Source organism: Bos mutus, chromosome 2, assembly GCF_027580195.1.
Source record: "Bos mutus isolate GX-2022 chromosome 2, NWIPB_WYAK_1.1, whole genome shotgun sequence".
Taxonomy (NCBI): domain Eukaryota; kingdom Metazoa; phylum Chordata; class Mammalia; order Artiodactyla; family Bovidae; genus Bos; species Bos mutus.
Window position 1 is genome coordinate 74056666 of NC_091618.1, and position 26513 is coordinate 74083178.

Below are 26513 nucleotides of genomic sequence, written 5' to 3' on the forward strand. Positions count from 1 at the left end.
GGAAATGGCAACCCACTCCAGTGTTCTTGCCTGGAGAATCCCAGGGACGGGGGAGCCTGGTGGGCTGCCGTCTATAGGGTCACACAGAGTCAGACATGACTGAAGCGATGCAGCAGCAGCAGGTATCTCAGTATTTTTCTCTTTGTGACTGGCTTATTTCACTTAGCATAAGGTCCTCAAGGTTTATCCTATTTTAGCACGTGTCAGAATTTGCTTTTTTATGGCTAAACAATAATATGTTTTCTCTATATACCACATTTTGTTTACTTGTTCATCTCTTGATGGGCATTTGGGTTGTTTCCCTCCTTTGGCTGTTGTGAATAATACTGCTGTGAACATGGGTGTACAAATGTCTATTTTCAGACCTCGATTTCAGTTCTTTTGGGTGTGTGACCTAGAAGTGGAATTACTAGATTATATAGTACAGACATACCTTGCTTTATTGCACTTCACAGACACAGCGTTTTGTTTTTTGTTTTTTTACAAATTGAAGGTTTGCAACAACCCTTCATCAGGTGAGTCTGCCAGCACCATTTTTCCAACATTTGCTCATTTTGTGTCATATTCTGGTAATTTTCCAAATATTTCAAACTTTTTCATTATTATGTTACAGTGATCTTTGAAGTTACTACTACAACTGGGTAAAGGGTCAGATGAGAGTTGGCATGTTTTAGCAGCAAATGATCTTTTAATTAAGATATATACATGGTTTTTTAGACCTAATGCTATTGCACACTTAATTGACTATTTGTGACTTTTATTGTTTTAGTTGCTAAGTTGTGTCTGACTCTTATGGGACTCTCTGAACTGTAGCCTGGTAGGCTCCTCTGTCCATGGGTTTTTCTGGCAAGAATACTGGAGTGGCTTGCCATTTCCTTCCACAAGGGATCTTGCCTACTCAGGTATCCAACCTGCATCTCCTGCCTTGCAGGCAGAAACTTTACTACTGAGCCACTGGCAAAGTCCTTCTAGACTCTGGTATAGTGTAAATATGACTTGTGTTCTAGGTGACCAAAAGGTCTTTTTGACTCGCTTTGTTGTAGTTGTATGGATCTGAAACTGCAGATATGCATGTAATTAAATTCTTAAGTTTTTGTGGAATAACCGTACTATAAATTAGGTGCCTGTACCATTTTACATTTCCACCAATGATGCACAGGGGTTCTAGTTTCTCCACATTCTCACCAACTCTGTTATTTTCTGCTGTCTTAATAGTAAGAATCATAATAAATGTTGGATGTTATCTCTTTCTTGTTTGTATTTGTATTTTCCTTGGGATCATCAAGGCCGAGCATCTTTGCATGTGCTTCTTTAGCCATTTGTGTATTTAATTTGGAGAAATTTCTGATCCTTTTCCCATTTTTTAGCACAGTTGTTTGGTTTTTTGATTGTTGTGTTAAAGGTGTGTTTTTTAATCATGGCTTTCTTGGGCTTCAGTTTTAAATAATTATTTTTGAAAATGAGACTTTATTGTTATTTAATGACACAAAATGTATTAAAATGTGCTGTACATGTAGCTAGAAGCCTAAATATTGGGCCCTTCATAAAGTAATAATATAATGAGGCATATTAGTATTTTTTTTCTTAGCACAATTGAAGCTCTTTATCATAGTAAAATTAAATACTGTGTAGCTTCAAGCTGTTTCCAGAAGTTTACATTGGATATGAAAAAATACACATTATATGTAGTTTTCAGATTAGCTAATGTTCAGTCAGTTCTTAATAAATCAATCTAAGAGTGTAATTACAAGGTTTTTTATTCTCAGTTAAAATTCTGCCTTAATAGATATTTAAGAAGCATTATAAACTTTTATAATTTGAACTTTTTAAGTTTACCACTCAGTCATATTAAGGTTAAAATGTAAAGCATGGGGAGGGCGGTGGAGGGGGGTTCAGGATGGGGAACACGTGTACACCCGTGGCAGATTCATGTTGATGTATGGCAAAACCAATACAATATTGTAAAGTAAAAAATAAATAAATAAATGGAAAAAAAAGTAAAGCATCTAAGAAATGCTGATACTGAAATTTAGATACCTGTGTCAGTTGGCTATTTTATAATTATCTAAGTTTGTACATCTGGGATAAATTCAGTATTTTTAAAAAACCGTTTTAAATTTTGTTTCTGGCCTTCAAAACTTTGTCTTTAACATGCCATATGTTAAGCTTTTGTAGTTGAGAAAAATTAATTTTCACCAGCATACAATGGGCTTCCCTGGGCTTCCCACGCTCAGATGGTAAAGCGTCTGCTTGCAGTACAGGAGACCTAGGTTCGATCCCTGGGTTGGCAGGATCTCCTGGAGAAGGGAATGGCAACCCACTCCAGTATTCTTGCCTGGAGAATTCTGTGGACAGAGGAGCCCGGCCGGCTGTAGTCCATGGGGTCGCAAAGTCAGACATGACTGAGCAACTAACACTTTCAACGTACAATGAGAAGTAAGGCAGATGAAAAAGTTGAAAGCTGATGAACTGCCAATAACTTCTGAAATACAGAGATAACTTTTTTTTTTTTAAAGAAAACCTCTACTTATTGTATTAGCTTCCTTTGATTGCATGGACAGGAACAGTTTATGAACCAAGCCCGGTGATCACAATAAAGATCCCAGGCTTCTATTATTACTGGAAAATGTTCATAGCAATACCAGTAGAAATCATAGCCATGGAAAAGACATTTTGACAGAGCAAGATTTATTTTTAAAGAATCTAAAATGTTAGATTCTTTAAGACCTTTCCTCCAACATCATTTTTTAAATAATTTTAAAAATTTATTTATTTTTGGCTGTGCTGGGTCTTCATTGCTGCACAGACGTTCCTCTAGTTGCAGCAAGTGGGTCTACTCTTCATTGCCTTGCACAGGCTTACTGCAGTGGCCTCTTCTTTGTGGACCACAGGCTCGAGGGCACTGAGCTTCAGTAGTTGCGGCACATGGGCTCAACAGTTGCAGTTCCCTGGCTCTAGAGCACAGGCTCAGTAGTTGTGGCCAGTGGACTGAGTTGCTCCGTGGCATGTGGGATCTTCCTGGATCAGGGATCGAACTTGAGTCTCCTGCATTGTTGAGCAGATTCTTTACCACTGAGCCTCCAGGGAAGCCCCCAACATCACCTCTTTTAAGTCATAAATTCTTACAATATTATTATGGGATGAATTGTGCCCTCCTCCCCCCCAAAAAGAAGCTTAAGTTGACATCTTACCCCCAGTACCTCAGAACGTAACCTTACTTGTAAATAGGGTCATTGCAGATATCATTAGTTAAGATGAGGTCATGCTAGATTAGAGTGAGCCCTTAATTCAGTATAACTAGTGCGCCTATAAAAAGAGGCAATTTGGAGAGCCATCTGTAAGCCAAGGAGAGAGGTCTGGACCAGACCCTCTTGGGGAACCAAACCTGCCCTGTTTATGTCAGTCCCAACGTCCCAGTTTATCCCTCCCTTTCCTGTCCCCTGGTAACCACAAGTTTGTTTTCTACATCCGTGATTCTGTTTTGTAAATAAATTCATTTGTACCATTTTTTTTTATATTTCACATATAAGCAATATTCTGTGATAATTGTCTTTTTCTGTCTTACTTATTTCATTCAGCCTTTTTTCTTTCTTAATCAGTGACTTAAGCCCTGACTTGACTCTAATTTAGAGACACAGGGCTAGGAGTCTAGGACAAGTGCCCTTTGGTCCCCCTGTTCTACTGTAGTAATTATCAATACAGTTATCTTAAGATAATATTTTGTTGTTGAGTTTGCTTCTTTCTTTGTTTTTGGGTTTTTTTGCATTTACTTTTCTAATGGGGAAATTATGCAGTCTATTTCTTGTAGTAATTACCGTTTTTAACCATGCATCTTCATTTTATTCTCCTTCCCAGACAGTTCCAAGGATCTCTACACTCTGATCTTTCATTAGTCTTCCCTTGTTCCTTTAATTATAAGCAGTAGAAATCTAGAACATACTAACTCAACAAAAGTAGAACTTCCTAACTCATATGCGAGGTCCAGACCTCAAATGGTATAATCTGACTCTTAAGGTCCTCTCTGCAGGCGTTCTGTGGACAGCTTCATCCATGTTGCCAGGAAAAATTCCTTGCCTGTAAATCCTGGCTTAGTTAATCTTTAGATTTCTTTATCTCTATAGGAATGAGCTGGTGATTGGTAACAAGGAAGATCTTATGGCACATTTCTGAATGACTCACCTTAAGTCACAAGTTCAACCCTGAAAATGTCCAATATGGGTTGTGATGTATGTAGTATATGCCTACGTCATATATTCACCCCTGGGGCTGTAAGTGGAGGTTGAGTCAGGTACAGGGCAAGGCCACTGGTGTGTGATACCAACACCAGAAGAAATATAGGAACTGGGCCTTCAATAGACAGAAATAACAGCAGCCAGTATGTATATAGTCGTCATTCACTGAATAAAATAATGGACCCATAAATGAAGGAATGGGCTTCCCTCATAGCTCAGCAGTAAAGAATTGGCCTATAGTGCAGAAAATGCTCTTTGGATCCCTGAGCTGGAAAGATCCCCTGGAGAAAGGAATGGCTGCCCACTCCAGTATTCTTGTCTGGAGTATTCCTTGGACAGAGGAGTCTGGCAGACTACAGTCCAGCAGTCTATGGGGTTGCAGAAAAGTCAGACACGACTTAGTGGATAAAAACAACAAAACAGTCTTAAATTTTGATATAAGCTTTTAAAATACATTAGCACTATATTTCTTCAAATTGAAGCCTGGAGTCTAAAGTGCTGGCGAGATAACACATTTTAAGAGATTCAGTGTGGTAGATGTCAATAATGATAATAAGTTGGGGTGGAGAGGAATAACAAAACACTGGAAATATTGAATTGTAGGTTAATTGGTTCACATATAATGCCAATTCTCTAAGCACGCATTGCTTTTCACATACAAGAAAGGAATACTGTGTAGTGACTAAGATTGCAGACAGATCAGTAGTATCCAGTAGAACTTTGTACAACAGTGGAAATGTTCCCTATCTGCACTGCCCAGCATGGTAGCCCCTAGACACATGTAGCTGCTGAGCTCTTGAGATGTGGCCATGTAACTGAAAAACTGAATTTTATTTAATATTAATTAAATTTAAATAGCTACATGGACTACTAGCTATCTTATTAGGCAGCACAGCTCACTAGTCTTGAAATACCTTGAATAGTATCCTACCCCCTCTTATTTGGTAGCTTTAAGGCATTAGGCATTTTGCAAAACCCTCCTTGCCTTTATTTCCCCCATCTGTATAATGGGGGAAATATATACCTAGCTCAATGGGCTCTTTTGAGATTAAATGACTTCATTTATGTGTGTTTGGCACTCATTATTTTAGTTTGAGCTGCTACAACAAAATAACATAGGCTATAAAAAGTGAAAGTCACTCAGTTGTGTCCAACTCTTTGTGACCCCTTGGACTGTAAACCACCAGGCTCCTCTGTCCATAGAATTCTCCAGGCAAAAATATTGAAGTGGGTAGCCTATCCCTTCTCCAGAGAATCTTCCCAACCCAGGGATCGAACCCACGTCTCCTACATTACGGGTGGATTCTTTACCATCCGAGCTACCTGGGAAGCCTATAGACTGGTGACTTGTAAATAGCAGAAATGTATCGCTCACAGATTTGGAGATTAGAGTACAAGATCTGAGAGCCAGCATGATTGGGTTCTGGTGAAGGCTGTCTTCTGGGTTGCAGGTTGCGGACTTCTTGCAGGGAAGAAGGACTGAGGGGTTTCTGAGGGGTTTCTGATTTATAAAAGCTCCATTTCCATTCATGAGGGCTCCGTGAATTAATGACCTTATGGCCTAAGCACCTTCCAAAGGCCCTACCTCCTAACACCATCACATCAGATTCAGATTTCAACGTAAGGATTGAGGGGAACTAAACATTTAGACCATAGCACCTGGCATGCCATGCTCAAGTGTTAGTCATTATCGTCTTTATGGTCCCCATCCTTTCACCACCCTTGAAATGGACGCCAAAGAAATTAAGGGCCAGTAGTCCCAGCAATTAAAATTTCTCATTGAAGGTCTTTTAGCTGTAATACTTGGGCTATTTATTCATAATGTATACGTTATTGTTCACTAAGTACAGAAAATGAAGTTACAGTGTAGCTTGGGGACATTTCAGGAAGAACATTTCGATACTAAGTATTGTGAATTGGAATTGGTTCTTGGAATTGGTTGCCAAGAGAGATAGGGAATTTTTAATTTTTATCAACCGAGGGTCCCTGGACATGCTTCATGGTGTTTTGGTTGGTATTTTTCATTTTTAAGGTAAATAAATGTATTTAAAAATCTTTAAAATGATAATCATGTTTTTAAATATTTTCAAGTTATTTGCCAGTAATACCTATGGCCTTCCTACTAGACATGTTTAGCAGAATTTTTCTTTAAGGATATCCTTCCTCTAAATGCCAAAATACAATTCCACAAAACTTAGAGGTTACTACTTTTTAATCTACTTCCATTTTAAAGTCATTTGTTCAATGAAACTTGAAAACCAAAGCGTCTATCACGGGTGTTGACGATTTTACAGAGTATGTTAGTTGTCATCCTTCTTTTCATCCCTTGGTATCAGTTTATATTTTGTCCCCTACAGTGTTTTCAGATATTGAAAAAATCACTGGGTTCATTTTTCATTTCTTCAGATTTCTTTGATATTTGTAATTTTTTCCCGATCAACTCTGCAATTTAATATTTTAAACAACTGTTTTGTTTTTTATTATTTTTTCATTATGTCTTATTAATAATAATTTGAAAGATTTATTCCAATTAATACTTGTAGTATGCCCTGACAGAACCCTTTAATCCTTTTTAAATGTGCAGCTGAAATCATTTTCAGGTTTTTAGCTTTCTCATGGTAATATTGGTCAATTTTGTTTCGTTTAAATATTTCCGTGCATCCTCTTACTTAATTTCTCATACTTTCTGCCTCATTTTTGCATATTGACAGTTGATTATTAATATTTTATGAATTGCAATCCTATTTTTTGTGATTTGCTTGTGAGCTGTAGACTCTTAAACTTGTTTTTCTGTCTTCCTAGTATAACAGCATATTCTGGTACAGTTAAACTGGTTTTGAACTGGAAACTAATTTTATCAAGCTTGGTGAGTTTGTATAAATGAAGTCTTACCATGTAATACAACATTCACTTGCTAGATTAAAGGGAAAACAGCTACTCTAATTTATGTCTTTTAGTATGCCCAGTAGATATGGCTAAACAATCTGTAAAATATTTCACTATCATCATGTATAATTTAGCTTGCAGCTGTTTCATACTGACTAAATCAATTCAATGAGAAGTGTTGAGATTTTGAAATGACCAAATTAACCAAGTTTTCCCTCAGTGATGGCATAGAACTTACTTTATTCTCATTTACAAAGTTGGTACACGTATATATTTTTCTGCAAGACCTATCAATTCTTCTGTTCCAATCATGTAATGTTTAAAATTTCAGGTTGTTATGATTCATTAGTACCATTGAAGCATGCTAAAATGTGAAATCTAGGCAAACTGAAGGAATTTAATCTACACATGCTACATATGATATTTAGTTTCCTTTGTTTTACTTCTAACTCAAATATAAAGCATTTTTGCTCTACCACCAGCTGTGATATTTTGAAACATTTCTTTCTAAATCAATTTTAAAAGCATTTCATTATGATATGTACTAAAAATGAAAATTACAGTTGAAATATTTAGAATCATAGAATCTCGGAGTTAGAATAAAATAATACAAGCGGTGGTGGAGACTTATGATGCTTTCCCATGTTGGTATTCTTCTGCTCCCTTGGGTATCTGGATCAGTACATTTCCCAGCCCTGTTGCAGTTGGTGGTGCTGCATAACTCATTCTGGAGCGTGACCAGAAGAGACCATGGTGGAGACTACTTGTTGAGATGGCAGAGCTATAGAGAAGGAAGGAGCCATGAGGTGGAAGTAGCCAAATCTCTGAATCACTGCATAAAAGGCAGATGATGTTTTATGTGGCTTTGCAAATAACGTACCATTTCTGTCACATGTTCTTTTGTTGTGTTTTATATTGTTTTCACAAATCTTTAAAATGAAAAAGCCATTTATAGCTGAAAGGACATATGAAAACAAGCTGTGGGCCCCAGTTTACTGTCTACTAGAGAGTCACCTGACTGGTATCAAACATGTGGTGCCAGACAAAAAGTTTGTATTAACCCAGTAAGTTGTAGGTGCTAATTATCACAGCATGCCTGACTAATACACCTGTGATCTCATCCAGCTCCCTAACCACACCAGATTCCTGAAGAATGCTTCTGATGTCAGAAGTCTGTATACTACACTCTATGAAATGGCCTATTCCACTCTTGAACAATTCCATGTGTAAGAAACTATTCTCTTTTTAGTGAGCCAGAGTCCTGATTCCATTTTATCTGTTGATTCCCCTTCTACCTATGGATAAATTTACACTTTATGGCTGCTTTTTATTATCTGAAGATAGGTCTCCCCTGGTCTGTTAAGTTAGAAGAAAACAGAATAGTATATTAAGCAATAAAAAAAGAAATAGACTCAAAATAATAAAAGTAATGTAAACTATTGTGTTGGCCAAAAGGATCACTTTTTAATACATGCATTTTAAGTACTTACTCCAAAAAGTGAATGTTTGCTTTGCATTTGATCTTTCAAGCCAGCATTTTCCTGTGTGTGTTTGAGCATGAATCTCAAAGCTTCCATAGAATATTTGTTTGGCCAGTAACTTATTTGAAATCGTAACTCATAGAGTCTGCAGTATATTAACTATTTAGTAACTCTGTCAAAAAAGATACACAGTTCAGTATTACATGATTTACTCTGTCTGTGCTAGTTCATAGTAGTTAGTTATCTTTTTCTAAATTACCTTCTATTGGAGTAAAGTTTAGTTGCTTTACAATGTTGTGTTAGTTTCTACCGTGTAGCAAAGTAGAGCAGCTATACATATACATTGTTGCTGCTGTTAGTCACTTAGTCTTGCCAGAGTCCTTGTGTCCCCTACTGTAGCCTGCCAGGCTCCTCTGTCCATGAAATTTCCCAGGCAAGAATACCGGAGTGGGTTGCCATTTCCTACCTCTCCTCTTTTCTGGATTTCTTCCCAGAGGGAGTAGAGCTCCCTCTGCTATACAGTAGGTTCTTATTTGTTGTCAGGTTTTATAAAATTGTAATAAGTGATTATGTATTTTTTAATTGCTTTTTTTGTAATAATTTTCTTGGGGAATGATACCACTTTTACCAGTCCTTAACATCATTTGTTGAAAATTGGGAGAGCTCTTATCAATACCTAAACTTTTGAAAATTTTTATCGTCCCAGTGTTATAAAACTTTTCATTTCTGATTTATTTACAGTTTCAGGTTCATGAAAACCTGAACAGTTGAACTAATTTTAAGTTGGCTAGGTGCTGTTGTTTAGTCGCTCAGTCAGTCTGACTCTTTGCGACCCCATGGACTGTAGCCTGCCAGGCTCCTCTCTGTCCATGGGATTTCCCAGGAAAGAATACTGGAGTGGGTAGCCATTTCTTGGTTAGGTGCATTCATTTTCTTATCCCTGCCTTATTCCTGTACTTTCAACAGGTAATTTTAAACCCAACTGTTGTGAATAAACTAACCTTGTTTCCCCAGGACAGACTCAACTATAGGAAAGGTACACGTCCTGTTTCAACTTCAGTAGGTGTTCATGTTCATTTCACTTAATTTCTGGTGGAAATAAATGAACTATTCCTTCTTTTACTTCCTACCTTTACTGTTTGCTGTTAGGTTGATAACCAGGGTGACCACATACACCAATTTACACCTGTTGCATAACAAAATAACATACCCCCTTTTACTCTGCCCAGTTTGGAGAAAAAAAATTATATGATTATCTTATTGATCATTGACTTTTGACAGTGATTGTCAGAAATTTCTTGTATTAAAGTGTTCCATTTTGTTTGGCTGATAGCAACCTGATTCCTTCATTTATCTCTTACAATAGCAAGTAGTCTATGAGATGATATTTGGACATTCTGAAATCCTTAAGATGGGGAATAATTCATGAATGTGTGTGTCATCCTTGTGCAAGGGCCATATAATCTAATTTTTGCTTATAAGCTGCAAAAGCAAATACAAGAATTACCTTTTAAAGAAACATTCTCTCTGTTCTTAAAGATTTGGTACATTTTCTCATTTTCTGAGAATGAGAACTGCATACCTGTTTCCCTTTTGCCTTTCCTGCTATAACACTCACACCCAAATATGTTGGTCAGTCAAGTATCTCTGGTAGCTGTTTTGATGGTTAGTGTCTGCCTTCCTTTTAGTGAGAGTGATTTTATAATGTGTATACTCTTTGGTTCTTTGTTAACAATCATAAGTTTTGGGCAAGGTATTTGATAATAAAATCATAACAGGTACCTTTTCAGCACTCAATAAATGTCAGTCATTACTGTTTTTGAGGCTGAGTGGGGAAAGTCCCCAAAGCCCAGTGGAATACTTTTGAAACCCTGATACAGAGGAGAAAAGACCGATCATTAAAAATAAGCTAGCCACACAATATTAGCCTTAAAGTAATTTGTAGTACTTACTACAAATTGGGCTCTTTATTCTGTATTATCCTGTGTATTTTGTATTTCTACGTTGGCAGTTAGTTGTGAGCAGTTGCTTACTTACTATGTGCAGTCTTAGAAAAGAGAGCTGTAAGATAGACATGAGAGTCACATTTCCCTAAGTATAAATCTGAGCACATAGATTTTTGTTGATATTTTTATAAATAAATACATAATATACATCCACAGAAGACAAATAAGAAAATATAAACAAAACTATGAAAACTAGCCACGAGTAAGTTACTATCACCCAGAGAAAGTAAGTCATTCTTTTTTTTTTTTTTTTTTTTACAAATAAACCAGATCATATTGTATGTACATACTGTTTCAGGAACTAGTTTTTTTTCTTTTACCTGAAATTTCATCATCTTGGCTGCCAACAAATGAGTTTCTGCAACTTACTGAATGTATTTTCATTTAGTTAGCCAGTCCTGTAGTGTTCCAAATTTTTCACTTTTACACAGCACCATCATTTACGCTCTAACTCTTTCTTTGGATTAAAATCATCCCAATGGTCTTAACTGGATCAAAGGTGAGGCTTTTGATGATAAATACTGCTAAATTGGCCTCCAAAGAGTTTGGGCCATTTTTCACTCCCACAAACAGTGTATAAGAATGCCATTCACTCGGCAGAGGCGGAGTTCTCTTGTATCATTGCTAGTGGAAAGTGCTGTTTTTTAAAAATTGCTTTTCTTTAATCAAAAAATCTTTAATTTCTTTTCTGTGAAGTACCTATTTATTTCTTAAGCTGTTTTTCACAGGTATGTTCATCTTTTTCTTTATTGCAAAATAACAAATAACCTTTAATAATAATCGTTACTACACAGAGCTAACTGAAGATTCTTTACAGCCTCAGTAATAATAATTGGCTAAATTACCACCTTGTGCAGTAACAAATATTTTTGCAACTTAAATGCAGATATATATTTAATAAAATTTAAACTTTCCTTTTTTATTGAGGTATAATTTGCATACTACATTATATTATACATAATGATTACATACAATCATTATATAGAACACAATGATTCAGTATTTGTAAAATGATCACCACAGTGAGTCTAATTAACATCCATCACCATGCGTGCTTAGTCACTCAGTCTTGTCCAAGTCTTTGCGACCCCATGGACTGTAGCCTGCTGGGTTCCTTTGTCCATGGATTTCCCAGGCAAGAATACTGGAGTGGGTTGCCATTTCCTCCTCCAGGGGATCTTTCCAACCCAGGGATCAAACTCGCAGTTCCTACACTGGTAGTCGGATTCTCCTACACTAAGCCACCAAGGAAACCCTGATCACCATACATATTTACAAAAAACTTTTATATTTTGAAGAGAACTTTTAAGATTTTACTCTCAGCAATTTTCAAATATAGAGTATTAGTAACTATAGTCACCCAGCTGTACATTATGTCCCCATGACATGCTTACTTTATAACTGGAGTTTTGTCACTTTTAATTCCCTTCACTCATCACCACCACCACCACCACTCCGGCAACTACCAAATCTGTTAGTTATATCTATGGTCTTAGCTTTTGTTTTGAGTTTGGTTATAGATTTTTGCATATTATTTAAATGAGATTATGCAGTGCAGTAGTTCCCTCTTACCTTTTGAGTTCTCTCTTTCCTGGTTGTAATTACCTGCAGTCAACCAGCATCTGAAAGCATTAAATGGAAAGTTCCAGAAGTAAACAATTCATAAGTTTTTAAATTGTGTGCCGTTCTTAGTAGAGAGATGAAATATTGTCTTGTCTTCCTCCGTCTCACTCTGGATGTGAATCAGCCCTTTGTCCAGTGTATCCCACCCGTTAGTCACTTAGTTTCTGTCTTGGTTATCAAATCCACTTGCCCAGCATCACAGTGCTTATGTTCAAGTAACCCTTATTTTACTTAATCATGCCCTCAAAGCACAAGAGTAGTGTTGCTGGCAATTTGGATTTGCAAAAAAGTACTTCCTTTAAGGGAAAACGGTAAAAGTTCTTGACTTGAAAGGAAAAAGAAACCAAACTGTAGGTTTGCTAAGGTTTGCTAAACTGTAGGTTTGTCTGAGGTTGCTAAGGTCTACAGTAAGGATGAACCTTCAATCTGTGAAGTCGCAAAGTAGGGAAGAGAAATTTGTGCTAGTTTTGCTATCACACCTCAGACTGAAAAATTATGGCCACATGATAAGTGCTTAGTTAAGATGGAAAAGACGTTGAATTTTGGGGTGAGAGGTGATTGACAGCAGTGTGTTGTGCCAGAAAGCATTGAGCTTATAGGAATACTTCAGCAAGGGAAATGAGTGAACCGCATCATTTACTGCAAGTTAGGGAGAAGGCGATGGCACCCCACTCCAGTACTCTTGCCTGGAAAATCCCATGGACAGAGGAGCCTGGTGGGCTGCAGTCCATGGGGTCGCTGAGAGTCGGACACGACTGAGCGACTTCACTTTCACTTTTCACTTTCATGCACTGGAGAAGAAGTGGCAACCCACTCCAGTGTTCTTGCCTGGAGAACCCCAGGGACGGGGGAGCCTGATGGGCTGCTGTCTATGGGGTCGCACAGAGTCGGACACGACTGAAGCAACTTAGCAGCAGCAGCAGGGAGGTTACACAGATTCTGGAATGGGTTTGGACTGAAAAATGAAGTTACTGGAGAGTCTGTCTGCTGCAAAGAAGCTACTACTGCTTTTCAGCAGAGGTGAAGTTAATTAAGGAGAAAAACCACAGTCACATAAATTTTATTACAGTGTATTATTTTAATTGTTCTATTATTAGTTATGGTTGTTAATCTCTTACTGTCTCTATAAATTAAACTTTGTCAAAGGTATGTATGTATGTATTGGAAAAAAGATAGTGTATATAAAGTTTGCTTCTGTCTACTGTTTCAGACATCCCCTAGAGGCCCTGGAATGTATCTCCCATGAGTAAGAGGGGACTACTGTATTTGTCTTGCTCTCTCTGACTTATTTAACTTAGCTTAATACCGTCAAGGTTCATCCATGTGGTTGCAAATGGCAAGACTGCATTTTTTTTAATGGCTAAATTATACCCTATTGTATAGGTATGTCACAGCTTTTTTATCTGTTCATCCATCAATAGACACTTGGGCTGTTTCCATATCTTGGCTATTATACATAGTGCTGCAATGAGTTAAACCTTTATTAACTAATTTGGGATTCGCGTATCACTCTTGCATCTTATTTTATCCGAAATGCTCTCTTGTACAACTTCTACTCGCCCTGAGCTAGACATTTGTTATTTAAGTTAATAGAACACTAGATTTTCTTTCTTTGTAAACTCAGCCATTTCTTTGGAATACTGATCTAGGATATGTGTGTAACTCTTTGTTATTTTACGTGTTCCCAATATTAGAAAAAGGATGAGTTAGATGTAAGAGTGGCACTGTCCCGAGACCTCACAGCACATTTTTGTCAATGGCTTTGCACAGCTCTAGTGTTTAGGAGACCTCAGTTTTGAAAACCCAAGAGTTTGTTTTTATAGGCTCACATAAAGTAAAGCAAATACTCAGGGCATATATGTTAATGAAGTTTATGGAGACTGAATATGTGAATGTTGGTTACTGTGAGAGTTGAGTACTGCTTGTGTCAGCATGAATAGTGTATTCTCTTCAGGTTAATCTGCATGGACTAGGCCGGTTGTAATTAGAAGGCTGTTGGTTAAGCAGGGCTTCAGATTAAGGTGAGTTTGGTTGGATAGACGGTGTGCTAGGAAGATACCTGTCACAGGCAAGGAAATGGTCAAATCTGTAGGCCTGGGCAGAATGTTTTCTCTGTTACTGAGATTGGCACAATGGGCACTACTGCTTGCCTCCAAGGTTAGGTTCTCAACTTTCCCAGTTGTTAAAAAACTTTCTTATTAAGTTCAAAAAAGATCAGTAATAGTGCTTTGGATGTAGGTGGATGTAAGAGTCCTTTGCTATAACTCAGCAGTACCTTAGCAGTTTGCAGCCCATAGTCTGGTAATCCATGCTGCAGCCTAACAATCCTGCTTCTCTTTGTAGACTTGGTCCAGTTAGGGCTCACTATAATTAATTAGTATTCACTGCTTTAGATTATACACCCAGGTTCTTTGGATACTATTGAACTCTGGAATCATGTTTACAGATTTATTCTTAAGCATGGATAATTGCATCATGTGTGTGCACAAGGACATACACATAAGCTTTACTTCTCACTTCCAAAGTGTAGTCTTTACCACTGCTGGTAAAAAGCCCCTGGAGAGGGCCAGGGGCTCCCTGTTTGCTTGAAATGCTGCCACATTTGATGTATACCAATAGGGTGACTATCCCAGAGTAGATCAAGATGCAGCTATTATATCTTTCTTTTGGGGAAAAAAAGGAAAGTTAGCTCTTCTTACTTTTAATTAAGTGTCTAAATTGGCATGGTATGCATAACAGCTTCTTCTCGTTGAAAGGCTAAACCATGCCCAAGAATCATCAACTGGTCTCATTTCTGGTTTATTTCTGGATGGAGTTTTCCTGTGTTTTTCTTTTTTTTTCTTTGAAATGTAGTTCGGTGTTGATGTAAGTTTAACAGTTAAAAATAATTTTTTGTTGTTGTTGTTGTTACATCAAGTCTTAGTTGTGGTGCATGGGTTTAGTTGCCCCATGGCATATGGGATCTTAGTTTCCTGACCAGGGATCAAACCAGCATCCCCTGCATTGGAAGGCAGATTCCTTACCACTGGACCACCAGGGAAGTCCCAACAGTAATTCTTAAATTTACTTTTTTCACTAAAAGGAACCCTATTCAAAGGGATTATTGGTGACCTGTTAGAGAGGAAGGAGGTTAAGGAGTTATCACTTGGCTGCTAAGGGAACAGTTTGCATATAGGGAACCAGCTCAGGGAGATTAGAGGTCTAACCACTGAGTCCTGGGGTGTCTTTGCCCTCCAAAGCCAAAGAATGTACAAGGAAACAGCAAAGGGAAGACTTCCCATTCCTCTACCTCCTCCCCAGGAGTCCTGATCTTAACAAAGTTCACCTCTGTACACTCAGTTGCACAAGCCAGAAACTTGAGCATTGTATTTTCTCTATCCCCTAATCTGATCATTCCCAAGTCCTGTCGATTTTACTATGGATGCTAGTTTTTAAATTTCTGCTGGCTTGATATTCTTGAGTTTATGGACCAGGCTTGCTCTACTCTGTACCACAGGAAGGAGCAAGTAAGAATAGGTGGTAATGTCTGTTAGCTAAACTAATTCAGAATGTGGAAGACGTTTTAAATATTATACAATCAGAAATAGGTGATATGTCAAAGTGATTAAGCTCATGAACTCTAGAGCCAGACTGCTTACTTCACATTCTTCTCTGCAGCTCACTAGTTGTGTACCCTTGGGCAAGTTACTTAATCTACCTCTATCTCCATTTTCTCAATTCTGAAATAAGGATACTTAATACTATTTGCCTCACAGGAAATGCTTCAGTTCAGTTTAGTTAAGATCAGTTGCTCAGTCATGTCCGACTCTTTGGGACCCCATGAATTGCAGCACGCCAGGCCTCCCTATCCATCACCATCTCCCGGAGTTCACTCAAACTCATGTCCATCGAGTCGGTGATGCCATCCAGCCATCTTATCCTCTGTCATCCCCTTTTCCTTCTGCCCCCAATCCCTCCCAGCATCAGAGTCTTTTCCAATGAGTCAACTCTTCGCATGAGGTGGCCAAAGTACTGGAGTTTCACCTTTAGCATCATTCCTTCTAAAGAAATCCCAGGGCTCATCTCCTTTAGAATGGACTGGTTGGATCTCCTTGCAGTCCAAGGGACTCTCAAGAGTCTTCTCCAACACCACAGTTCAAAAGCATCAATTCTTTGGCGCTCAGCTTTGTTCACAGTCCAACTCTCGCATCCATACATGACCACTGGAAAAACCATAGCCTTGACTAGACGAACCTTTGTTGGCAAAATAATGTCTCTGCTTTTCAATATGCTGTCTAGGTTGGTCATAACTTTCCTTCCAAGGAGTAAATGTCTTTTAATTTCATGGCTGCATCACCATCTACAGTGATTTTGGAGCCCCAAAAAATAAAGTCTGACACTGTTTCCCCATCTATTTGCCATGAAGTGATGGGACCAGATGCCATGATCTTAGTTTTCTGAATGTTGAGCTTAGAACCTACCTATCACATAGTAAAGTGTTAGCTTTTGGTCCTTTTGTTGTTTTTGTTCAAGAATGAAAAGAATCTGTTCCTCAGCTGATGAAGTTGATTCTAACTGTTAATTGTTAACAGCTCTTTTACTCAATAGGGTATTTCAGATGAGTCATTTTAAGATATAGCAATTAAATTATCCTTATTATCCTTACCCTTTTCCATTCAAGTTTGTATTCCACCATTTGATTCTGGATTAATTCTGTGTTTGTTAATGAGTTAAGTGAGCTGAATGTTATATAGGATCATAAAGCATTTTCTAAAGTGTTACTTTGCATACATGATGCTGTCTGTGATGCTGCCTTGGCAAAGAATTATCTTTTGTTTGTAGTTAGTGATTAGATGACTGCATCATCGTTGGTTACCTTCTGCCCCTCAGAAGTCTATTTGGTGTAATTTGGGTCTTCTGCACTGCAGCCAGATTCTTTACTGCCTGAGCCACCAGGGAAGCCCCAATTATCAGCTAAGAAGGGAGTGATCAGCACTGGGAAAGTTAGTTCATATAACCTAATGGAGAGAAAACTTTGGGGCATTGGGGAGGGGTGTGGTTATTAATTACATTATGCATCCCACACCTACTCTAAGAATAAGAATCAATTTCCCTTTACAGCTCTGTGGTTCTCCCAGAGTTGTAGAAAGGAGCATGAGAAGAAAGAAATTAAGTAATTCTCAGAGACTGTTGTATAATAAAGCTTTTTGCCAGCATTGCCAGAGGCCTTGTTGCTCTTACATGATATCAGATGTGTATTTTCATTATTCTAAATCCCCTGGCTTTTGATTCCACTTTATTTTCTCATTTTCAGAACTTTTTTTTATAAATTTATTTAAACACCTGTGGTGTGCTGTGCTTAGTTGCTCAGTTCTGTCCAACTCTTTGGGACCCCATGGACTGTAGCCTGCCAGGCCCCTCTGTCCATGGGATTCTCCAGGCAAGAATACTGGAGTGGATTTCCATGCCCTCCTCCAGGGGATCTTCCGAACCCAGGGATCAAACCCAGGTCTCCTGCATTGCAGGTGAAGTCTTTGCCGTTAAAACTATTTTTGACATATATGTCCTTTGAGAAAACTCATTTAGGCAATGACTTTATCAAAAACTACCTCTCTACCCCTCAAAAAAAAGTCTGTGTATACTTTATTAGCATTCTTTGATTCATTTCTTTTGAGCCCAAAGATGACTATACATTGTTCTTTAAAACATATTCATACTACCAGAATTTCTAGAATCAGTATGTATTTTTAAGTTAATCAGTAGTATAAAATGTTTTTTGGAAATTGTTTCTCGAATATAGATAAATTACACTTCATCAAATTTAAAAGTTTTGTATTTCAAAGGACAGCACTAAGAATGGAAAAGAAAAAACCTAGAAAGGGAGAAAATATTTGGAGTATTTATCTGGTAAGGGATTTATATACAGAAAATACATAAAAAATTCTCTTAACAACTCAGTAGTTAAAGACACATAATTTTAAAATAGGTAAATGATCTGAATGAATAGAGGTTTCCAAAGAAGATACGCATACAGACAATAAGTAAATGGGAAAATACTCAACATCATTAGCCATCAATTGAAATATAAATCAAAAACACAGAGAAGTACCACTTCATACTCACTAGGATGATTGTAATTGAAAAGACAACAATAAATACTATCAGGGATATAGAAAATGGGAGCCCTCACACACTCGTGGTGGGCATTTAAATTGTACATCCACACAGTTACTGTTTTACCCAACAATTTGACTCTTAGGTATATAATCAAGAAAAGTGAAAACATATGTCCACACAAAAATTCATGATGAATGTTCATAGCATATTCATAGTAGCTAAAAGAAATAACCCAGATGTCCATCACCTGGACACCTGGAAAATTGGTTCATAAAACCAAATGGATAGAAAACTTTGGGGCACCGGGGAGGGGTGTAGTTATTAATTACATTATGCAGTTAGGCAATTACTTTATCAAAAACTACATCTTGCAGAATAGGGAAATCTATAGAAACAGTAGATTAGGGATTGTCCAGGGGTAGGTGGTGGATGGAGAGATTAGGAGATGAAAACTAAATAGTACAGGTTTTCCTTATGGGACGACTTTTACATTCTGAAATTGATTGTGGTTATAATTACACAACTCTGTGAATATACTAAAAGTTATTGAATTGTATATTTAAATAGGCAAATTATATGATATGTGAATTATATCTATTACCAAACTAAAGCTGTTACCAAATATAAACGTCAAGGACTTCCAGATAACTGAAGACAGTGATGGTCTTCTAGCTACTGCTTCCAAGTTTTTCTTCAAAAAATAGAACAGTAAAAAGAAAAATTTAAAGACATAGCATAATTTGAGAGAATTTAAAACTTCAAAGTAACTTGAAACAAACCAACAGAAATTCACCAAATTCTACATGTGATCTCTCACACTCTTACTCCATTCCTGCCTGCCATAAAACTGTGGCAAGCAAAGGCTAAAAAAAAAAGTGGGGGTGGGGTGGCTCAGCTGGTAAAGAACCTGCCTGCCATTGCAGGAGACACAAGAGACTCAGGTTCAATCCCTGGGTCAGGAAGATCCCCTGGAGAAGGGAATGGCAACCTGCTTCAGTATTCTTGCCTGGAAAATTGCCATGAACAGAGGAGCCAGGCGACCTATAGATCATGGAGTCAAAGGGTCAGACACGACAGAGCACACACACATACAGTCATAAAAAAGACTGAAATTCTGTCATTTGCAACAGCATAGATGGACCTAGTGAGTATTATGCTTTGTTACATAAGTCTGACAGGGAAAGATAAAGAATCTCTTATCAGTTGTTTGGAATCTAAAAGATAAAGCAAACCAGATGTATGTAAAAACCAGACTCACAGATGTAGAAACAAATGGTTGTAACCATTGGGGAGAGGAAAGGGGGGTGATAATGGGACAAGAGATTGAGAGATATAAACTACTATATATAAAATAAATAAGCAACAAAGATACACTGTACAATACAGGAAAATGTAGCCATTAATAACTTTAAATGGAGTATAATCTATTAAAATATTGAATCAATAGTTGTACACCTGAAAATAATATAATATTGTAAATCAGCTATACTTCAATTGAAAAAAAGGAGGCATCAAAACAGCGGGAAGCTAAGCTTGAACACTCAGCCAGAAGGACTAAGTTTACCTTGAAAAATTCTAGAAGAAAAAAAAAATCTAGATTGGAACAGGAATTCTAGGGAAGGGACTTAAAAACACATGCAGTTCGAAGTGGCAGCCTTCAAAATACATAGCTTCTAGAGGAGACAAAAAGGCACATAATAAAGAGAGAAGTACCCTTCAGCAGGTGAAGGGAGAATAAAGCAAAGGGAGAGAATTCATAATGCAGCAAGACAGAGAACCACAAAATTGTGGATTCATAACCAACTTCTCCCCTCAGAATAAAACAACTGGCTGAAATAATCTGGACTTTGCAATATTGACAGAAGAGGGCACCATTAAAATAGGACTCTGTAAAACATCCCGATAAAGTAGTGTGCAAATGAAAAATTCATAGCAATAAGCAGATTTATCTGTAAAGATGAAAATAAGTGAGGTACATTTCTAGCTCAAAACAAAATCTAGGAAAACAACAACAAAGTAAACCTAAACAGAGTACAAGGAAGGAAATAATAAAGATAGAAAGTAGGAAGTAATGTAGAGAATAGAAAACCAGTAGACCTAATTAATCTATACTATGTTTTTTAAAATGATCAAATTAGACAAATCACTAGCTACCTTGATCATGTAAAGGAAGAAAGCGCAAATATGCAAAGTAAGATAACAAGGTTGAAAATGGTTATTGAAAACAATTTTTTATTTTAAAAAGTCACAAGATAGGGAATTCCCCAACAGTCCAGTGGTTAGGACTCCGCTCTTTGACTGCCAAGGGCCCTGGTTCAGTCTCTAGTCGGACATCTAAGAAGAGACCATACGACTGCTAAAAGAAAACATGGGTTTTTTTCTTTAACCTTAGTTTAGGAAAAGACTTTCTCACTGTGACTCTTAAAGACACCCTTGCATATGCACAAGTTTATTCATTTGGGGAATGTTTGTAATTGCAAAATATTGAAAATAACCTAAATGCTCATACAGGAGAATGACTGCATAAATTATGGTACAGCCACACAGTGAAGGATTATGCAGTTATAAGGAAATGAGGAAGTCTGCACTGTTAAGGTGCAATTAAGAGAAAAGAGTAAATTACAAATAGTATCTGTAGCAGGCTACTCTTCATGTAAAAAGGGAGATATATCAATATATACATGTATCTGCTTATTCCTGCAAAATAATGCAAGAATGATAAACCAGAAACTAATAAAATTGCTTTCCTATAGGTAAGGGGGTCAAAATGGAGTAGAAAGATCAGCAATAGTAGAAACAAGACACTGGGGAGGAAGGGGAACAACATTTTTTTGTGTAGTTCTGACTCTTAGAACTCTTAATTTTTCACATATCCTCCAAAATAAGTAAAAGTCATTCTGGATGTGTGTTTGGTAGGTGGTGATTCTGAAATGGAATATAAGCACTAACAAGTGAACCTCACTGTATTACGAATGAATAACAAAATCACTAACCTGAGTGGGGAAGAAAGGAACTAAGTAACTTTGGAAAACAGGGTTTTGATTATATACTAGAGGGCCAAAGACTGAAAGAACAAATGTTGTATTCTGTGTGATAAAAGTGTTTCTCACAGAAGTATTGTTTAGGAATTCTCAAACTGTTTCTGAGTTTGAACAAATAAGTGAATATATTGTGTCAACAGATAATGAATGTACAGTTTTTCTATGTTGGATAAGGAAGCTACAGATAAGGAAATAAGCATTATGAACTCTGTTTTCTTTGGAGTTAGAGATATCCATAGGAACCCATGATTTTTCATATATATGCAGATGCAGAATTCAGAAATAAATATAGACATGTGAATATGTATGTTAGTACACATATGTACATGTCTTGGTTCTGTCCTGAGAGAGGCAAAAAGCAGTGAGATCCTAGTAACAGGAAACATGTTAGTGCCTAGATCTTCTCTAAATAGCTTTCTCCAGAAAAAGGAACAGTGGTTCCTGGGAGAAACGGTTGAGTCTGAGGCTGGGGTAGGGAAAATAACAAGATAAGGCTGGAACATCATATGGTACCAGAAAATCATTTAAAAATGAGACTATTGGATTTTAACCCACAACAAAATACATTTCTCATACATAAAAATAAATAGATAAATTGGGAGAAGGGACAGTACTTTATTACAGGGGAATTCCAGAGAAATTAAAATAACCAGTAGGCAAACAGCACTGTAGTAATTATTGCATGCAAGAACTTTCAATGGATGCTAAAATTAGAGAAATTATAATGAGAAACAAGATATTTCAAAGTCATAAAATACCTCCCCACAAGATGCTTATTAATTACAAAGGAGAAAATAGTAACTTTAGGAAAAACATGGCAGACACCACTTTAACCAAGTAATCAAAGTAAAAATCATCAGTTATTAAGATTTATCAACATCATGTATACCCTCATTATGATGCACTGAGGGTAGTTGTACTTCTGTGATGTTGTTGCCAAAAATGTGTGAGCTCAGTCTAGTCTAATCATGAGAAAATACAAGGTAAGCCTAAATTGACAGTCATTCTAGAGAATAACTGACCAATGCTCTTGAAAAGAATAAAGGTGATGAAAGACAAAGACTGATGTGAGGAACCTTCACGGGCTGGAGGAGAGTAAGCAGACTGACAGTGCAGCATGAGATCCCAGATTGCATCCTCCATCAGGAAGAAGACATTGGTGGGAAACTGAAGAATTCTTTGGCTTAAGGAATTTAAGTAAGATCTGTACATTAGTTAACAGTTCTTGCCCTGCTGAGCTTCTTACCATGCACCAAATTCACTCCTCCTCTGCCTTTGGCTCTCACTCATATTGTTGCTTCTCCCCCAAATACTTTTCTCTTGCTTCGTTATCTGGCAGATTCCTTCAAAAGATAGCTTAAATGTCACTTCCTCCACAAAACATTCTCTGCCTCTCCAGAACTAGTCTTCAAGGCCCACTTGAATGCTTCTTCCCCTGTCCTAGCATTTACCACACTGATACAATAATGTTTGTGTCTTTCTCTAGACCATCTGTGGTGTAAAGAATAAATTAGAAAGGGGCAAGACCATTTTAATAGGGCTTCCCAGGTGGTACAAGTGGTAAAGAATCTGCCTGCCAATGCAGGAGATGCAAGAGATGCAGGTTTGATCTCCAGGTTGAGAAGATCCCTTAGAGGAGGAAATGGCAACCTACTCCAGTACTCCTGCCTGAAAAATTCCATAGACAGAAGAGCCTGGTGGATTGTTGTCCCATGGGGTCACAAAGAGGTGGACACAACTGAGCGACTGAACATGTTAAGACTGTTTAAAAGGTTAGAGACCAGTAAGAAGCCTCATGGGGAAATCCAAGCAGGAAATAACGTTTGCCTATATTAGGATATTGCCTGTGAAGGTAGAATTCAAAGATACTTAGAAAGTTTGGAAGATCCTTGAGGGCAGTTTGTCCTGTTTGCCACTAGATTCATAGCAGGGAAATTCTCACAAATCCTGCCTTATAAGCATGACTCCCAATTCCTGCCCATGGAATATTTCACTTTATTCTTAACTGTCTTGAGGCCTTATTTCTGTAATTATCTTTGGAGGTCTATGAGGCTGGCACTTTGGGTATTCCACTGGTTATGAAAGGTTGACTCTGTTCTTCTAACTTGGGAATATTTCAGTTCCTCCTTACCATTCTTGAATCTTCTGTGACATGTTAAGTAAAGAGGATAACTGAGTTTATATATTTGTTTACTTGCTTGTTTGCTTTTGGTGAGTGGTAGCCAAGAATAGAGATGTGGGTTCGATCTCTAAGTTGGGATGATCCCTGGAGGAGGGAATGGCAACCCACTGCAGTTTTCTTGCCTGGAGAATCCCATGGATGGAGGAGCCTGGCAGCCTTCAGGCCGTAGGGTCGCAAAGAGCTGAACACGACTGAAGCGACTGAGCATCCAGCCAAGAGTAGATGAGAAACTAATGGTTTTTTTCTGCCTCTAGACCAGTTTCCCATGGTAGATACCTTTATGGTTCTTTCATAACATTCTTTCAGTTACCCAGTTTTTAAGTGTTTGGATTATCCTTGACTTAGCCCTCTCTTTGATGAGTCATTCATGATTAGCCAAATTTTGCTTTGAGGTGTCTCTCCACTATCTTTGTTTTACCCCAACCATGGTCATCTTATATGTAGATTATTCTAAGAATCTCCTAGTTTACATTCTTAACTTCTCTGCCTTATTATCTTTAACTTAGATTTGCAAGAATTATGTTGATGCTAATCTTTGATATTGAATTATCTCAGTAGATTGAATTTCCCCCTGAATTGAAAGTATTAAAGGAGATAATAGTTGAGTGCTTTATAAGTATATATCCCCTAGCTCTTGTTGTATTTCTTCCTTTTAAAAATCTTTTCATTTAAACTATAATGTTTGATTTTAAAGGTCTTTCATAATTGAGCCAATATTTGTTTATCCTTAATTTCTACAGAGAGAGGAAACAGTGTACCAAGTGTACCAATTAAGAGTAAAGGCTGTAGAATATAAAGTCAGCCTCACAACTTGGGTCTAACATTACACAGGAGAAATCACTTGATCCATTTATATCTCTGTCTTTTCAACTTTAAAATTGGGGGTATGGGGCAATGTTTCTTTAACAGTTTTTGTCATGAGGAATACCTCATATTTGCAAACCACTTCTTGGCATACTACAGGATATCACATTTTATGTTACTGGTAGAAAATAAAAGTATATTAATATTCATCTTAGGTGATCAGTTCTGAAGCATTTAATATATGTTATATATTTTTAATGTTAACTGCACATGTATTCGGAGAAGGCGATGGCACCCCACTCCAGTACTCTTGCCTGGAGAATCCCATGGACAGAGGAGCCTGGTAGGCTACAGTCCATGGGGTCGCCAAGAGTCGGAAACGACTAAGCGACTTCACTTTGAATTTTCACTTTCATGCAATGGAGAAGGAAATGGCAACCCACTCCAGTGTTCTTGCCTGGAGAATCCCAGGGACAAAGGAGCCTGTTGGGCTGCAGTCTGTGGGGTCGCACAGAGTCAGATATGACTGACTCGACTTAGCAGCAGCAGCAGCACATGTGTTATGGAGAAGGCATTGGCACCCCACTCCAGCACTCTTGCCTGGAAAATCCCATGGATGGAGGAGCCTGGTGGGCCGCAGTCCTTGGGGTCGCTAAGAGTCTGACAAGACTCAGCAACTTCACTTTCACTTTTCACTTTCCTGCATTGGAGAAGGAAATGGCAACCCACTCCAGTGTTATTGCCTGGAGAATCCCAGGGACAGGGGAGCCTTGTGGGCTGCCGTCTATGGGGTCGCACAGAGTCAGACACGACTGAAGCGACTTAGCAGCAGCAGCAGCAGCACGTGTATTAACAGACAGGAAACATTTAAATCATGAAATACTTTCACTTGGGGAAAATCTCAGGTGCAGTGAGTGTTAAAAATGCTTGCATGACTTCTAAATATAGGTAATAAGATCACGAGACTCATTACTACTGTGGAGAAAGCAGTCCAGGAGTGAACTTCATGCTTTATGAAATGAAAGGAGTCCATTCCATGAGGGACACAATCCCTTTATGTTTATATTATCCACCTTTACAATTAATCAGATCCAGTAAGAGCTCACAAGGCAACAGGTTAGATAAGGTTAATGTTTGGCTACTTCCAAGTAACGTGATAGAAACTTGCTGTAGTATCTAATTAGCTGTTTTACATTAAGACTACTATCCTAATGAATAAAAAAATGCTAGAGAAAAGGAGGACTGCTGGAAAAGGTTGTACAGAGAAGTTAAAGATGGTGTTGTGAATGTCCAGATAGCCTTCTGGCTTTACCAGTTTAAACATTTCACCTCACTCGCTCATATTTTTATCACACTCCCATAATTTAACATTGATAATATTATTAGCTAATATACCAGCCACATTCATGCTGCCCCAGTTATTAGTTAATATCCTTTATAACTTTTTGAAAAATCCTGAAACCACTCAGAAATCCTCAAACCACTTTATATTTGTTACATCTCTCTGGTCTTTTATAATTTTGCCTATTTTTCCTTTTATAATATTGATATCTGAAGACTTCAAGCTAGCTGTCTTGTAGAATGGTTCACAGTCTACATTTATTTGTTTTATCATGACAGATTCCATTTAAATATTTTCAGATGAGTACTACGTGAGTGTTGTTTTTTTTTTTTTTGTCCCCAATTATATTAGCCTGTCCTATTATTGGTGATGTTAAAGTTGCTCACTTGAGTAAGGTAGAGTCTGCTGGTTTAACTTTTACTCTTTGAAATTAAAAGTTAACGGTATCTTATGATAAACATATTCATCTAAGACTAAAAAAAGTTAACAGTAATCAAAGACTATCTTGGTTCAATAACGATCTTTCATCTGATAGGTTTTTGTCATTTGTTCCTAGTCTTTGCTGGAATCAGCTATTACATTGGAGATTGCAAAATACTGATTTGCCACTTCTAAGAAAATGTTAAATTTCTTAAAAAGTTGGCTCCCATAAGGTGTCTCCTGTTATGGTAGTCATTATTCTTTTTATTCAAAATGTCTTAGGCAATATATGGGAGATTTAGGTTCAAATGTTATTTTCACCTTTAAAGGTCAAGCACTTAAAAGTCACCTCTTAAGAGCTCAGGCACCAAAAAATTAAGAAAGTTTATCAGCAGTGTCA